This window comes from Pyrgilauda ruficollis, unplaced genomic scaffold (genome assembly GCF_017590135.1).
Source record: "Pyrgilauda ruficollis isolate IOZ18807 unplaced genomic scaffold, ASM1759013v1 scaffold85, whole genome shotgun sequence".
Lineage (NCBI taxonomy): Eukaryota > Metazoa > Chordata > Aves > Passeriformes > Passeridae > Pyrgilauda > Pyrgilauda ruficollis.
Window position 1 is genome coordinate 1711900 of NW_024530488.1, and position 12529 is coordinate 1724428.

Consider the following 12529-nt stretch of genomic DNA (forward strand, 5'->3'; position numbering starts at 1 on the left):
AATTATTAAATAGATGTCTGTCTGCTCTGGAGGTGCTGCTAAGGGCTTTTGATGCCCAACACTTGTAAAAGTTATCCTTATCAGATTGTGCTAGACAGGATTTGTCACTGGTGAGTTTTGGTACCCTGGGCGCACCAGCTGCCCCTGCAAAACCAACCAACCCTGGAAGAGTTAAATCTTTCCAGTGCCTGGGTCCAGCCTTTCTCCAAGGAGCAGCCTTTCCCCCTTCAGAAAGAGGCAGCTGGCCCCCTGCCCACAGCTTGCTTGTCAGAAAAGGGGTTCCTTTCTTTGCTGAGGGCATGGCCCAGGAGCAGTGAGGGAGCCCAGCCTGGCACTGTCCTGCCTGGCAGCGAGGTTCTCACGGCTCTGCAGACTGCTGCTGTGGTGACAGCTTCAGAGATCCGCTGGATGACATTTTTCTTTTTTCCTCTTCTTTATTTTTTTCCTCCTTGCAGTCCTCCTGGCAGGTACAAATCTATTCATGTCTTGTTAAGCCCGATTTTTCACAAAGCAGGGTTTTGTCCCCTCCTGGTCTTACAGGGATCACTCAGAAATGAGGGAGTGGAAGGAAAGGGGAGCAAACACTCTGCTCTCACCCGGAGGGATCATCACAAAGACCCTTGAGGTGCTCTCCACAAAGCTGAATTTCATGCAAAACGAGTAAAGAGAACTCAAATGGTGTTATTTGCATCTGCACCTCATTTGTGAAGTGCCACGTTTCAGGTGCAACTGGAAGGTTCGGGATCAGTTTTTTAAATGATCTGCCCTGAAGCACTGCTTGGGCTGCTGGCAAAATCCCTGGCTCAGTGATGGGGCCAACAAGTGCTCTTGTACACTCATTATTCACAAATGCAGGGCAGCACACACAGCACTAATCTGGATCCTGGCACAAAGTTTCTAAATGCTCAGAAGTTCAAAATTCTAGGTTTTTTTTTTTTTTTTTTTTTTTTTTGCATAAGTAAGTTGTCTGGCAGTAGCAGGTGCTACTCCAGCCTGGAACTGAGGTAATTTGTGTCTCTGTCTCATTTTTCCACAGGAAGCAATAGCCAACAATTCCATTCAGCATCACCTACAACCTTCAGCCCCATGTGCTCTTGACTGCCTTGTCTGCAAAACCCATCTGGGGAGTTTTCCAGATGCAAATCTGCAAATTTATCCACTTGCCTACACCACAGAGCCACCCTGAGGCTCTGCACAGTTGCAGAGGAGCTGTCTCTGAACCCTCCACAGAAATGCCCAAGGTACACCAACTAACCATTTTTTTAAGAGCTTCCTGTGATTTTTGTGATAATGTGAACTTTATGGACCAAACTCTCTGTTGGTGGAAAACAAGAGAGTGTTGAGGTCCTGGTAAACCAAAACTAGTTGTGCACATCAAAGGACTTAGATCACTGAGGACAGCTGTTTTTCTGTCACTCAGCATAAATTGGGCAGAATTCAGTTCTGCTTTGCTCTGCTGGATGCTGTTGTTCCCTTGAAGCTTAAAGCTTCAAGTGTCATCACTCTTGGCTGTAAGGAGGAAGCTGGTGGGGGTGACACCACCTGCTCAGTTTTTTTTGCTGACAAAATAAACTGTAAACTCCATCATTTTGGAGCCACAATCTCTGCTTGCTAAAGTGGGCTGGCAAAGACAGACATTGCAGGTCCTTATCTCTCCAAGCGTGAGAGTTCTTTTCCTTTAAGTCCAACAGGAATTTTCTCATCTCCAGGAAACCAGAAGTTGTCATAGCTGCAAATTTTGGGTGCAGGAAAAAGAAGAACATTGTCCCCTAAAAATCAGCACTGTTGGGCAGGTAGAGCCACTCTGGGGCAGCACTTTTCAGATGCCACTGGCAGCATCAGTGAGAATTAGTGGAAAATCTGGATCACTTTGTGAAACAGTAGCTTGAATATGGAGCAAGACAAATGATATTTAAGGAAGCTGTGCTTTACAAATAAAAGGAAAATATGCTCAAAAAAAAAAAAGTGCTCCAAAAAAGTATTAATTAAGTAACTAAGAGGAAAATTCACCTAAGTCCCACAGGAAAAAAATATCTGGACACCCTTAGCTCACTAGCACACCCAAAGAAATCTTGCGTTAGTATTCTTCAGATATGACCTATTTTTGTTTTGTTGGTGTAATTCAAGGATAGTCTCTGCAGTGCCCCTGTAGGGAACTGTAATTCTATATATGATATTTGTGGGTTTAGGGAGGGAACAGAAGCAGGTAAGTGTTCTCTAGAGAAAAGGCTCTTGTGAGAAGTGACCCTGTAAAACTGAGGTGCTCTCTAGTAACCAGGAGCTGTTGGAAGGTCTAAGCATTGGACAGGGCTGGAGGCAGGTATGCATAAGCAAACATGAAAACAGATATGGAACCAGATAATATTTATTTTGCTTAATCCTTGGTAGGGGCACATTCCTGAGAGTAACTGGAGCACCAGGTCTCAGGTGCATTTCAGGGAAGCTGTTTCTGCAGCACAGACTGTGCCAAAGAGGCACACAGCCTCAGGACTGCAGCTGGCCTGTCACTGCATGGGAAACATGGACATGGGAATGGGCATGGTGGGAAGAGCAACCACTGCTATGGGTGCCACAAGGCACAGCCAGTGCAGCCACACTCCTGGAGGAGGGATGAGGTTCCTTATGGTACCAGGGGTGGGAGCAGGGAGTTGGTCCCTGCTTTCAAAGTCACACTTTGCTTTCCATCCTGAATTTTTTTGTTAAGGTGTCTGTCAACTTCTACCCAATTTGAGTGTATCTTTCATTTCTCATTCAGCACAGGTTGGTGCACAAGAAGCACCTGAACTCTGTTCCTTATGGCCTAAGGAAGAAGATGTGTGGCACTCATGTGACATGTTTCTTCCCACCAGTATCCCTGGACACCTCATCATGGGGTGAAGGGCTCAAGAGCATTGTGAACTCTTTCATTAGACCAGCTGAAATACAAAAATAAACCAAAAACCAAACTCCAAAAACCTGACAGTTATAGTGGTGGACACACAGCTCTCACCTCATGACTCAGAAACCAGTAGCAGCATCTTCCAAACAGGAAGCCAAAACACAGGTGAGAGACAAAAACTCTTTGTTCAACACAGTTGTGCCAGATGACCAGCCAGCTTTAGAGAAAAAGGGGTGGTTACAGTCTGTGACCAGATGAGGGTTTAGCAAGAGGAAGTTGATAACAGGTTCATTTCTTCAGAAAAAGCAGGGGGAAATGTGTTGGCAGGCAGCCCACATGGAATGAGCTTCATTCAGCCAGACAGGAGGAAGATCAAAGTAGGCCTTAAGTAAATGGACTTTGCTGAGTCTGTAATTTCTTTTTTCTACTCTAGTAGATTTGAGCATTTTGCTTTCCAGTGTTGCCTTTTGGAGTTGTATCAGAAGTCACTTTTCAGGATGGTCCTTTGAGACATCAGTGAGAACAGCTGGTGAAAAATATCCTCTAAATGGTGACTGGGTGCTCTGGTCCTTTATTGATCGTCCAGTTTATTGATTGACACCAGCAGAGTTCACTCCAGCACGTTGTCCAGCTGCATGGTCTCCATCAGTCCTGTGGTGTACAGGTGTGGTGTGTGCCAGGTTTCATGGGGAGCATGGGGAAGCTCCCTGGATTGCAGTGGGGCTGCTCGGAGTGCAGTGTGACAGTGGCTGCAGAAATGGGTTTACAGTCTATTTATTTTCTGCTTGTTGCTGTTCATTTTTTTGAGGGCAGGTTCATTTTGTTTTACTTCTGGTTATGAGTTTGTTGAGGATGGCAGTTATTTAAAAGTTAGAAAGCTAGATGCTGGGGGAAATTTCTTTCAAAACACATGGCATTCTGTTGCTGGTTTTAGTTACTTGATGATTTTCCATTTGGATCCCGTTAGGGCTTAGTATGTGAAACCTGAGGGATAGAGGCAGTAGGTTGGCTTGGATTTCTGCACTGAACCAGGCTTCTGGTCCCACATAGAATAAGCTGAGTTGGAAGAGACCCATCAGAATCATGAGTCCAGCTCCTGTCCCAGCACAGGGCACCCAGGAGTCACATCATGTACCTGAGAGCATTGTCCAAACACTTCCTGAGCTCTGCCAGGCTGGTGCTGTGACCACTGCCCTGGGGAGCCTGTGCCAGTGCTCAACCTCCCTCAGGGTGAAAAACTTTTTCCTTATATCCAACCTTAACCTCCCCTGACTCAGATCCATGCCAATTCCTCAAGCCCTGTCACCGGAGAGAAGAGATCAGTGCCTGCCCATCATGAGGATGCTGGAGACACAATGAATCCCTGTGAGATAAGGGCAGTTCTTCTGATAAGGCAAAGCCCAGTCTTACACCAGCAAAGCAAGTGCCATCATTGCTGTCCTCCAAGTGGCCAGTGGCCCCTGAGAGCCTCCCTTAAGGCACAGCAGTGTGATATCTTTTGAAGTTCAGTGGCAATATCTGTGTTGATCTGCAGGCGTGCTTGTACCTGGAAGATTTAGGGTCTCACTTCACCAATGATAGTGTCCCTGAAGTTAATAGAGGTGTAAGAATATCTCAGAGACAGCATGATGGCATTGTTGACTGAATTTGTGATGGGAACTGAAAATAAAATACAGGCTTCCAATCCAGCTGGTGAGCATGTGATTTCTGAATGTTGGTTAAAACATAGGCTTGGTGACATGGTTATTTAAAAAGAAAAATCTTCTGTGAAGTTGGTTTATAAAGAAGTTGGAATCTTTTGGGGCAAACTGGGTTCCTGTAGCCTAGATTTATTGAAAGAAAAAATTGGCGGAGTCAGAGATGCAGTGGGTGAGTTTGGTGGTGTGTTTGAGTTGGGAATCTGTGGGTATATTTTATTTTGTAGGTTCTTAAGGGAGGCTGCAACACTCTTACTGGGGATGTAGTTGCACAGGCAGTTCTTGGCTGTGGGAGCATGAATGGTGCTAATTTGGGGTACTTCATTTTATGCAGATCATGGGAAAAATCCAAAAATTCTCAGCTTTCTGAGTGAGGAAGGGCTGAGGATGATTTCTCTTCCTTGTGAAATCTGGCAGCAGATGATCTGCCAAAGCTGGGGGAGGGGATGGATTTTTTTCTTTGGCTCAGGAGAGCAAAACTACTGAATTTAGGATTGTTGTCTCAGTGCAACCTTTGTGTGCTTCAGGGCTTCCCAAACTCTGCAGCCAGGCAGCCTCTGCCAGCAGCCAGGCTCCAGAGCTACGTGTGCATGCATTCAAAGAGCTCCTGCTCTGCCCACTGCCTGAACCCCCACATCTCCCCCTCTTTTCCATTCAAATCCTCCCACCCAGGAAGAAGTTGCTGCACAGCTGAGGAGTTGCCCTGGCAGGGAGCTCGGGGGATGTACTGGGATTTTCGGTCATGTTATTCTGACTTGGGGAGCTGTTTGTCCTCCTTCAGTATTCCAGGCAGCCAGCCTGAAAAGAAGTCCTGATCCTGTGCTGCAGGCCAATCGTGTTCACAAAGATCTCTTTGTTACACCCGTGTCTGTGGCATTGTTCCTCTCCAACAAAACTCCCCTGCCAAAGCCCTGATGCGCTTGGCTCTGAAAGTGCCAGGCTGGTAATGCAAGGGGTGAATTCCTGCTCATTCACCCCATCCTGCCTCCTGCATCCTTCTGCCCTGCAGCTTTCTACTTCTTTAGGCCATGATGGGTGGGAGAATGCAGGCAGGACATGGTGGTTTATCCTCCTTGCAGCCTGTGTGTTACACAGACCCCGCATTATCAAACGTGCAAAAGTCCTGCTCTCCAGTCAGGTTTGCACAGAACCATGGAGTCACTGAGGTTGGAAAAAGGCCTCTAGGATCATAAACCCAGCTGTCAACCTAGAACCACCACCATGTTCACCACTGAACCATGTCCTCAAGTGCCACATCCACACATGTTTGGAATACTTCCAGTGGTTCTACCACTTTCCTTGGGCAGCCTGTTCCGATGCATGACAACATTTTCTGTGGAGAAATTTTTCATAAAATCTAGCAAAAACCTCCCCCAGTGCAACCTGATGTCTCCTCTCAGGTAATTGTAGAGCACATTAAGAACTCCCCCCAGCCTCTAGGTTTGCCCTCTGTCAGACCCAGCACTTGGTTTCTGAGCAGGTGATGGTGAAAGGGTTTTCAGACCAGGGCTGGCCCCTCAGCCTGTGGGGAACAGGAGCACTGAGCTCTGCATCACACAGGGGTTTTTAATGCCCATGTGGAGGGATCCTTGGTGTATGTATAAACCACAGTGCCAGATATCTGGGAGCACTTGACAGATTTTTAATCCGATGCACCCATTTCTGTCCCCTGGAACGGGACACAGTCAGGACAATGGAGGCTGCAATCCCAGCACAGCCAAAGTACAGCACAGCTGTACCCTGAGCTCCTGTTGCTGGAAGCTTTACCTGGATTGCCAAACAATATTGTTTTTTCTAGTCAACTTTCCCTGTACTCCTTCATGTATTAACTGCTACACTTTTCACTACTTTTGAGGAAAATCTGGAGTTTTTTCCAATCAGTATTTCCATGCAAACTGGCTTGTATTTCATAACAGGAGGTGTAATAGGCAGGGAACCCAGGCAGGGGACAGTAAAGACCCTCATCCTTCCCTGCTCTCTGTCTCTGCACTGAAAGGTCCCTCTAAGGCATCCATCTGCCCCTGGCAAACACCAGTCACACACCTGTGAGCCAGATGTAAACAGCTGCATGGTAGGTGTCATTTGTGATCCAGACTTAATACAAACCATGCTAAGGATTGGTTACAAATGGCTCCATAAAAAAAAAAAATACTTTAAACTTGCAAGTTCTTGCCTTATCCAAAGAATGCTGGTAGTGACTGTAGGGAATGCATTGACTGTTTTCCAATAATCCATATTCCTTTGCTGGAAACTTTAATAAATATATTGATTTTCAATCTGGATCATCTCAATAGTTTTCATTCTCCATACAAAATGGGAATCCTCAGGAAAAAGAACTCGAGTCTGTTCTCAGCATCAGCAAAAGTTGCTGAAATGAACTTGTAGCCACATGAGGCAGGGTCAGAAGTAAATGACAGTAAAGGCAAGCTCAATACTCTGCTTCTGCAAGGCAGTCTCAGATACCTTTGAGAAACCTTTAGAAAGTGAAGTGCCTTTAAGGAGATTTTAGTGGTTTTCTAATCAGACCTCAGTAAAGCACTGCAGACTCGATACTTACAGTCAATTGCTTCATGTTTACTTTATAAAACAAACAGCAGCCAAGAACTGGTATCCTTAATTGTACCCTCGCTAAAAATTGAAGAGGCAAATAAACACAAATCTAGAGATAACAAGCACATGCCTATCAGGTAGATTTGCACATGAACATAGACCTATGGAAACTGCTCAGCGTAGAAGGGAAGAGCTGGAGATTTTGTCAACTCTCTCTTTAATTAGAAGATTAATTAGCTGCGGTGGTCTCCTGCATGGTGTGTGTTCCTGGCCATCCCTACCTGATGCTGTTTCCACAGCATCCCTTTGACAGGTCCTGCAGAGGTGGGGCGAGACTGGAGTCAAGTGTGTGCTGGTACTATCGCACATAAACATGACTTATTTAATCTTCAAATGTCAAAAGAAAATGTAGAAATGTCAGGCTTGGCTGGCAGTAGCAGTTGTAGGTTGGACACTCGAAAATTAGAGATTCAGCAAGTACAAGACTTTTATTTAGCCTTGTTTGCTCTTAGTATCTCCCTGCTCTTTTCCCAAGCACTTCTCTTTCCAACCAAGTGACAATTTGAATAATTTTTGTTCTGGTTCCAGGAAGTTTTAAGAACAAACTTCAGACTTTAGTAGAAAGCAAGAAATGTGGCTTGGAATTTTTTTCCTGTAAACAAATTTGCAGAACAGTAGCAGGATAATCTTATTTATAAGGACATAACAGAAAACGGAAGATGACATTTAAACATGTTTTGTGTCTGGGCAAATTTATAACATGAAAAAATCACTTTGGCTTTCTTTGAAGTTCTTGCATTAAGACAGATGTTTACTATTGAGGGAATAAAAAAATGTGGAAGGGGCGATAGATGTGTTGGTTTTCCCCATCAGAAACATGACTGAAAAATATTTTTAATTTGGAAAGCAAACAAGAAAAAAAGCTCAACTTTGCAGGGTTGAGTAACCCTTGCTGCCAGTTTCTGGCACTGTACTTGAATCTAAATGAGGGGTGAACGTTGCATTAATTGCAGCAGTAATTGGTCTGCCTGAAAGACAGTGCCCCACAAACATGCCATGTCTATGAAGGAATGGAAGTGCAGGATCCTGATGCCTTGCATGTCATGGGGGGACGTCCCTGGAGCCTCCCAGTGCAGTGACTGCCAAGTGCTGCTGGGACTGCCCCACCCTGGCACTGCAGCCCCCAAGCCCATTCCACAGATTCCTCTGGAAGCAAACACTTCTTTTCCCTCTGCCCATTTTTTAAGGAGGGCCCTGCTCACCTGGAATCAGCTGATGAACAGAAGGATTTTGGTTTCCCTTTGGGAGTTGGATGGCACCTCTGGACCATCTGAGGCTCCTGGATGTGGTGATGTCCATGAGTGGGAACTGGAACTCATCTTTCCTGACAATGTTCCTGCTCATCCCTGTGCACCTGGGAGGGTGCTGGGGTGTTGCTGCTAATGGAGCTCTACCACCTGAAGATCTGAAAATTAATTACATTTTGACTGGTGGGTTTAGCTCTTATCTTTAGATTTCTGGTCATTTGTACACACAAGACTGACCAGAGAAGTTTCTTCTAGATCTTCTGGATCCTTTTATTTTTCATTTGGTAGCGCTGTATTGACTACAGGCATTCTTTTCATTTAAGACCATATAAATGAAGTCACTGCACAGCTCCTGGAAAGAGTAATGTATTTGGGAGAAAACCTATTTTATTAAGTCTGTCATAAATTAAAAATATTTGTGCCTGAGACTACAGTTACAACATTTTTTTTTTTGCTTCTTGCTCTCTTATGTGATTCTTTTATGTCAGACAAGATGGTAATGTACATAAATTATATTTTATATAGTCTGTCAAGCTTCTTAGCAGGTGGTGCTTTGTCTTACTACACCATAGATGGAATGCTTTGAGATCAAAGCATATCTTATTGCACAGGAGGATGCCAAGAGACTCTCTCCTTCATGACAGGTGATAAATGATTTCAACATTTGAGCAAGGTGGCTGCCTTTACCTGGAAAATCAGAATTGGCAATGGTAATTAAAGAAACTGCTCATATAGAGACATCAATGCTTGAGTGTTATGAGCAGCCTGAGACTGCTGTGGGGAACAGGGATGTTCATCAATTCATTACAGACTGAATGGGTAGAGCTGGCCACCAGCTCTGCAGACCAGGCCATTAAAATAAATGTGTTTGATTTACAACTACAGACAGTCTGAATTGCAATTTTACTGCTGCAAAACTCCAGAAGAGATAAATTGTGTTTTCTAATGACATAATTTTCTACAGGAAAGTACAGCATAAATGCAAATGAAATGTTCTGTGAAAAATGTAATAGTCTCAGGAAAAACCACAACTCAAATTGTTAGAAAAACAAAGTCATCAAACCATGACATTGCATTTCTACATCAGAAGGCTTGACTTTATTTATTTATTTATTTATTTTTTAAATTTATTTTGAGAATTTCTGCTCTGAGGAAGCAAAACCATTTCTTTTGGACTTCACTATTTGATTCTCTTAATTCAGTAAGCAATTGCGCCAAGGTGCAACACATCTTACTGCAGTCACAGAGCCCTGAGTGTGGCTGTGCTGCAGCAGGCAGATGTGCACCCAGCCAGAATCCTGCTCCACACTGACCAGCAGTGGATGCTGCTGGTGAGGAGCAGCCAGGCTCGGGGAGAGGGCAGTTCCTGGGAGCAGCCTCGTGGTTTGGAGCCTTTGCGGGATGCAGCACCAGGGTTGGTGTTTGTGCTGCCCTGCCGTGGTGGCAAAGTCCTCCTGCCCTCAGCACTTTCTGAGGGGCTGGGCACCAGGACTTTTCACTGCTGTGGAAGCTGCAGTCTGGATCTGGGAGCTGCAATTCACCCCCAGTAATGACAGGAGAGAGATTTGGATGAAGAAAGGAGGACAGGGATTTCTCCTGCCTGTAGGCAGCTTTAGAAGGCACAGTTCCAGAGATGCTGGTGTCTTGTCTACACTACAGCTCCTCGTGCTCCACATGGTTGAATGGGCTTGATCTACTTCCAGTGTGGCCCTACAGCCTTAACTCCCACTTCAGAAGCACCAGAAAGGTGAATTTGCGTGGCTATTCACGAGTGGCAGATCTGAGGACAGGCAGCCCAGGCACACAGGAGCTGCAGCTGTGCTAGCAGGGTCCAAGGTGCACTGACTGCGTGCACAACTCCCAGAGCCCTCATCGTGCCATGGTCTGCTCTGTGGCATGAAAATGATTGGTCTTGTTGGTTATGAATGCATCTCTCTTTTGACAACTAATTTTGAAGAACTCTCATTTTTTAAGTGAGAACATTGAAAATGAAAGAAAAAAAAAAACCCAATTCCTACAGATTGATCATCCCTTTTCTGTGCCCAACAACCGTACAGTAAACTGGAGGTACATGCAGGTACCATATTCCCAGTTTCCAGAGGGTTTCAGGAAGCTCAGAGCACAGCCATGATTCCTTCCCAAAATTACCATGAGAAATCAGCACCTACAGTACTGTGTTTTAAGCATTGAAACAATGAAATTGCTCCATCCCATTAATTGGATTTATTAGATCAGTAAGTATTGAAAATACCAAAATAGGTACAATCACTGTATGGCTGGAAGGGGACATTTAGTGCTGGTGTGAATTTAGGAGACTCACTGATGAAATTCCTGTTAGGCCTCCAGTTTTGCAAACAAGGGTTACAGCCCGGCTGCTTAAACTTGCGGAGTGGCCTTTTGAAATGGAAAGGGTGAGCTTGACTGGATGAGCCCATCCAGATCCAAAGCATCACTGCAGTCATCCCAAAGAGATGCTCCAGGCATCTAGGAGATTCAGGCTACTAGAAGATTGTGACCAAAACCAAGGCTTACAGAAGATGCAGCTACCCAGACTCAGTGCAACCAAAGGAAGGTACAACTGAGGAGGGGAAAAAACACCCACAACTTCTTTGGGCAATATATTCTAATGCCTCACCACCCTCACAGCAAAGAATTTCCTCCTAGTATATAATCTAAGCCTACCCTCTTTTAGTTTAAAGCCATCACCCCTTGTCCTATCCCTTTATGCCCTTTTGAAAGTTCCTTTCCAGTTTAAATCTCTTTTCAGGCACTGAAAGGCTGCAATAAGGTTGGAGCCTTCTCTTCTCCAGGTTGAACAATCCCAATTCTCTCAGCCTTTTCTCCTGTGAGAGGTGTTCCATCCCTCTAACCATCGTCATGTCCCTCCTCTGGACCCTCAATGGAGACCAGAGCCCTCCTGGGTGTGTCAGGTGTTGTGTGTGCTGTCAGCTGTCTCCTACAAGCCATTTCCTCTGGGCAGAGATGAGAACTTGCCCTCTTCACATAACGACTTAATTTTCCTTATTTGCAAGGAAGCAACATTTCTTCCTGTGGATGGATGTGGAGTGTGTCCAGGGCTGAATTTCTCCCTGGACCACTGATTCTCACAGCATGCTTTGAACCTCACCCTGGGCTGGGGGTGCCTGGTTCCAGCCACCCCTGTGGAGATGGGGACATTGAGGTGTTTTTGTGCTCTCTTCTGCAGTTTGAGGAGTCCCCTGGCCATTTCTGCTGTTCTGACCCAGTGTGCTCACCCTGGGGGTGAGATCAAAGATGTGACATTTTAAAAATCCCTGACATTATTATGAACTCTCTCTTTGATTTGCCTTTATCTCCTTCAGTGAGGAACAGTCCTCCTGAGTCTTTTCTTCTCTTCCCTTATGCTGCCTGCAGCTTTTCTCTCAGTGCTCGTAACCCTGTCAGACCCTTATCAGCTTGTGCAGCTCTGTCCAGCTGAAAATTCATTATTGCCATTTACCTATGGGCTGGTTGTCCTTTTATCTTGCCCCACAGCATTTTTCATGGCTCCTGTAAATAAGCCCCTTTTCTGTAATGGTGCTGCCACCATCCTCCTCTCCCATGCTGTGCACCACAGGTTCATGTTGACTCTTTCCCAGAAAAGGTAATCTGTTGTTACTCTTTTCCCAAATGCTGGGCTCACTTGTGGCTTGCCAAGGGATGTACATGATGTGTGGTTTTCAGTGTCTCCCATTGCAGCAGACTGGGCTTTGCCTCCTATTTCAGGGCTCTTTTAGTCTCTGTGCAGCCTTGCATCAGCCTCAGCCTGTTCTGATTGACTTCCTTTGCTTGGGAAATCCTAGTTCCTTGCTCCAGAGTTAATTCTGCTTCTTGCAGTAGCCTCCAAGTTCTGACCCAGGCTGTAACTCCATTAAAGGCTCTTGCCAGGGGTGTGTTCCTGAAGCTCCTGGAGCTGTGCTGTAGCTTTGGCTCTGCTAATTGAGAGCAAACTTTCCTGTTTCTAGCCTCTGTTTGATAACCTCTTATTTGTCTTTTGAGATTTCAGATGAAGGACAGGACTCACATTTCTCAATGATTTCTTTGCCCAGCAGAACTGAAGATTATTTGGAGCCACCAAT